This window comes from Drosophila suzukii, unplaced genomic scaffold, assembly GCF_043229965.1.
Source record: "Drosophila suzukii unplaced genomic scaffold, CBGP_Dsuzu_IsoJpt1.0 scf_4, whole genome shotgun sequence".
NCBI lineage: Eukaryota > Metazoa > Arthropoda > Insecta > Diptera > Drosophilidae > Drosophila > Drosophila suzukii.
Genome location: NW_027255927.1, coordinates 907,883 through 913,647, shown reverse-complemented (window position 1 = coordinate 913,647; position 5,765 = coordinate 907,883).

The window sequence follows — 5,765 nt, the reverse complement described above, 5'->3', positions numbered from 1 at the left end:
AACCATGCTCATCTAACTAGGGTCAGCAACACCCCCCTTTTTGAATTAATTATGCTAATTAGGTCATTAGAACACCTGTGTGCAACCATGCGTGACTAATTAGGGTCACCCCCACCTCCTTTTTTGACATGATTTATTACCTAGTCAGCCAGCTCCCGTATTACCTATCTACTCATATTTAATAATGATGGTTTGTCAACCCCGACCAACCTCCGCAACATAGATGGATACTTGTAATTCATATTTAAGATATTTCCATCCTTCTCTAACTAACATCCTTTTATCCATCATGTAAACAGGTTTAGAATTGTATTGCATGCTTCAACCCCTAGCCACAACCACCACTGTAACAGATTTCACTTTTCCAATGGCTGCCCCAGCTACCTAAACTGTACATTTCTTTTGATTTTCTCTTTTTCTTTCTAAGCAATGTACACAATTTGTAAACTGGTTCTGACCTCCCTCTTTTATGGCATCCTCTACTTTATTTTCGTTATATTTCTGATCTTTTCCTAACAGTAGGTTGTTAAACTTTTATAATTTTATGGGATTATTGAGCACCCGAAATCCCAGATAATAACTCATAACATGTAACTAGCAGAATATAGTAAAAGATATCAGACTCTAAAAAGACAAGATTTACCTACTATTCAATTTATCATCTACAATCCCTGGAGAAGAGTTTAGTATTTGCAGTTTAATTTTCTAATCTATTGATTTCACAGATTCCCGCTGGTAAATACCAATTTTTAGCAAATGGCTGCCAACTCCATACCATTCAGACACTGGTTTACAACCTCATAGAACTGACTCTCAAGGTATCTGTAATGCACAATATATTTCCGTCTCTCTTCTTCTAATCAATATTAAAAAATTTCAAAAACTGGTTTTGGGGTTCATTTTATTCTTAGAATTAAATTATTAAAAATTATTAAGCCAACAGAGATTATAATGTTTTTGTAATAATATCCCATGACTACGACCGCTGAAGAGAGTGGACGTGTCTTGTGCGAGCTCCGCGAAAAGTGCAAGAAAGTTGATAAATTAATGCAAACAAAACACAAAAACTAAACAGGTTAATTTCAAATAAGCGAAAAGACGCTAAAACCCAAAGAAATTAAGGTTTCAACCCACAAAATCGGTGTAATGTCTTAAACTAGCACATAATTATTTTATCTTATAATAATAAATAAGTGCCACGCTAATAAAGCTCAATGAGCTACGAACAGAATAAAGAGCGACTCAGCTCCGCGAGCCGAAGAGACGGTTACTTTTCGTATGTCTCAACGCGTGATAGCGAAGTGCAAAAAACGACCCTACTGTCGGTCGATAGCCAAAGAGCACGATCTTGCTCACCATGCTTACTTACGGCTACCCCTACTCCGACGGCGTGGAGTTAACAATGCAAAACCCCCCCACCATCAGTTTCGACCCCTGGCGCACCAACAACATGCAACGGTAAAACTTCTGCATCCGCACTAAATTTGTCAGCAGCAATTACGGCTACGGCAAAAAAACCAACGACAACCACAGCTACGACTATTATTTCGGAATCGACTGCAACCGCAGCTCTAAATACAACGGCAACAAAAACAACGACAACAAATCAAAACCAAAACAAAATTCAGCAAGCGGGTCCGGCCATACAGACCGGACTAGATCGGTACATCCATATCAAGCGTAAGCTTAGCCCGCAGAACACCGCGGTAGGTAACAAGTCAAAAATAAACCGTGTCCAAGTAGAAGATATATTACCCGGGAGATCCGACAGCAATCGATTTGCGCTTCTAGCAGTGAATGAATCAGGACGGGCTCAGGAGACCCAACCGAAACCTAAGCCCCCACCAATTTACATTAGGGAGAAAATCTCGAACGCCCTGGTCAACAAAATTGTTGCGCTGACCGGAGACGGAAACTTTCATGTTGTTCCGGTCACAAAAGGGGATATCCATGAAACCAAGCTTCAGACCAAATCTGAAGAACATTTCCGAGCAGTATCCAAATACCTGGAGGAAGCTAGGAAAAGCTACTACACGTACCAACTAAAAAGCAGCAAGGGCCTGCAAGTGGTAATAAAAGGAATCGAGCCCGACGTAACCGCCAAGGAAGTTATCGATGCTCTTAAGGAAAAGGGGTTTTCTGCAAAGAACGTCAGTAACATTATAAACAGGAACAAGGAGCCGCAACCATTCTTCAGGGTCGAGCTGGAGCCAGACAGCAGAGTCTTGAAGAAAAATGAAGTGCACCCCATTTATAACCTGCAATACTTATTGCACCGAAGAATTAACGTGGAAGAGCCACATAAAAGGAACGGCCCAGTGCAATGCACAAATTGTCAGGAGTATGGACACACCAGGGCATACTGTTCGCTTCGAACAGTCTGTGTAGCTTGTGGAGACTTTCACAATTCGGCTAACTGCCCTGCCAACAAAGAAGACCCCAAAAAGAAAAAATGCGTTAACTGCCAAGGTAACCACACGGCAAACTACAGGGGCTGTCCGGTCTACAAGGAGATGAAGGACCGCATGCGAAAAGTGATAGCAACGCGTCATCAGAAAACCCAAAATGCGTACACTTACTCGCGTACGACGCCGGAAGTATTTTTCGGCACGGCTGCAAGATCCTCCTTTGGTCAACTAAATACCCAGACAGGATTCTTATACGCCGATGCCCTTCGATCGGGGACGGAAAACCCACTCCAGTCTAATCTAGGAAACGCTCAGCAGATCCAAGAACAGTCGCAACAAAGTATGATGGAACTCATGTCATTCATGAAAACGACCATGCAAACACTGGTTCAAAACCAGAACATGGTGTTACAGCTACTTGCAGCTAAGCAGTCCAAATAATCAGATGGCAAACCTACGAATAACAATGTGGAACGCCAATGGCGTTTCACGGCACCACCTTGAAGTAACACAGTTCCTGAATGAAAATCATATCGACATTATGCTACTGGTAGAGACGCACCTCACAAACAAATACAACTTCCAAATAAGAGGCTACACTTTCTACCGCACAGACCATCCAGATGGTAAAGCCCACGGCGGAACCGGCATCCTAATCAGGGAACGCATCAAGCACCACTTTCACCAAAGGTTTTCAACTAATTACCTGCAAGCCACGTCTATCAAAGTGCAGTCAGGCAACGGAAACCTCACCATAGCCGCTGTCTACTGCCCGCCTCGCTTTACAATTTATGAAGGACAATTCATGGACTTCTACAACTTGCTTGGAGACCGCTTTATAGCTGCAGGGGACTATAATGCCAAACACACGCACTGGGGATCACGCCTTGTGACTCCCAAAGGAAGGCAATTATACAATGCAATCATAAAACCGAACAACAAATTAGACTATGTTTCTCCTGGCAGCCCCACATACTGGCCAACAGACCCCAGGAAAGTTCCAGACCTAATAGACTTTGCGGTGACAAAAAACATTCCCCGCAATATAATAAGCGCCAAAGCGCTTTCGGACCTGTCGTCGGACCATTCGCCAGTGCTAATAACTCTTCTTCAAAGCACAAGAACCACAGATCACCCCCTCAGGCTGACGTCGCACAGAACCAACTGGTTAAAATATAAAAAGTATGTAAGCTCACACATCAAATTAACACCTCACTTCAACATCGAAGCGGACATCGACTGCTCTACCGATGCTCTTGAAGAAGTATTCGTGGAGGCAGCCACTATCTCAACACCACAAGGCAGGGACGCGCAAACCAACCACTTCAAAACTAATCTGCAAATTCAACGGTTAGTCCTAGAAAAGAGGCGCCTGCGACGTGCCTGGCAAGCCAACAGATCGCCGTCATCAAAACAACGTCTTAAGGAAGCCACTCGCTCACTAAATCGAGCTCTAAAGCAAGAAACAGAAAATGCACAGCTGCAGTACATTACAAAACTATCGCCAACCAGTACAAAACATCCTCTGTGGAGGGCTCACCCAAATCTGAGCTCTCCGATCGAAACAGTGACTCCGATAAGAAACTCATCTGGCATCTGGGCCCGCAGCGACGAAGATAGAGCCGAAACTTTTGCGTTACATCTAAGAAACGTCTTCCAGCCGAACCCTGCCACTGGTTCATTTTTCCTACCACAAATCGAATCTGAACCTATTTCCCTACCACCATTGTTTCAGCCAAAGGAGATCGCGAAAGTCATTGGGGAACTGAAACCAAAAAAGGCCCCTGGCGGTGACCAAATAACCCCAAAAATGTTAATTGAACTTCCAAACTCTGCCATTGAGGTTATCTGTAAGCTCTTCAATGGGATTATAACTCTCGGCTACTATCCGAAAAAATGGAAAAAATCTATTATCATTATGATACCGAAGCCCGGAAAAGACCACACAATTCCGTCATCCTACAGACCAATTAGTTTATTATCGTGTCTGTCTAAGCTGTTCGAAAAATGCCTTCTAACTCGCATAACACCATATCTAGGAGCACACAATGTTATCCCTGCTCATCAATTTGGATTTCGTCAAAACCATGGAACAATCGAACAAGTTAACAGAATAACATCAGAAATACGCACAGCCTTTGAGCATCGGGAATACTGCAGCGCAATATTCCTCGATGTATCTCAAGCCTTCGATCGAGTATGGCTAGATGGCCTCATGCACAAAATCAAAACACACTTACCTGATTACACTCACAAGCTTCTTGAGTCGTATCTATACAACAGGACCTTCGCAGTAAGGTGCAATACAACAACATCCGACGACTACATTATCAAAGCTGGAGTCCCGCAAGGAAGCGCGCTAGGGCCTACTCTGTTCCTCCTATACACAGCGGATATTCCCACGAACGAGCAGCTAACAACATCTACGTTCGCTGACGACACCGCAATTTAAAGTCGCTCGAGGTGCCCAGGCCGAGCCACAACACAGCTAGCAAACCACCTCCTCGTAGTAGAGAGGTGGCTATCTGATTGGCGGATTAAAATAAATGAACAAAAATGTAAACACATAACGTTTACTCTCAACAGGCAAACATGCCCTCCACTATTATTGAATAATACGCAGATTCCCCAAGTCAACGATGTAACGTATCTCGGCGTCCACCTTGACAGACGACTAACCTGGAGAAGACACATCGAACGCAAGAAAGTACATCTAAAACTAAAGGCCAGCAGCTTCCACTGGATTCTTAACGCTCGTTCGCCCCTGCGTCTGGACTACAAGGTTTTGCTCTACAACTCCACTCTCAAGCCCATCTGGACATATGGCTCCCAGCTATGAGGGAACGCCAGCAGAAGCAACATAGACATTATACAGCGCGCTCAATCGAAAATCCTGCGAACTATCACTGGGGCACCATGGTATATTCGCAACCAAAACATCCACAGGGACCTAAGCATTCTTACCGTTAAAGATGAAATAGACAAACAAAAAGCGTCCTACAACGAAAAACTCTCTGTGCACCCCAATCGCCTCGCAAGAGGCTTGACTTGGGTTTCCAGCCGTTCCCGTCTACAACGCAACGACCTGCCAAGCCAGCTATAACTTTCGGGCCCCTTTAGCACAACATCAGTCATATGACTGTGAGTTAGATTAATTAGTCTAAGATTTGATACACTTATTGTTAGTATCCAAAGGGAAAAGATTCAATAAATAAATAGCAAAGCATTTAAAAAAAAAAAAAAAAAAAATATCCCATGAATAATACATAATTCTTCTTTGTATATTTTCAAAATTATTTATTTCAGAAAATTATTCATTAATCGCATTCAAATAATATTCATAATATATCTTACTAT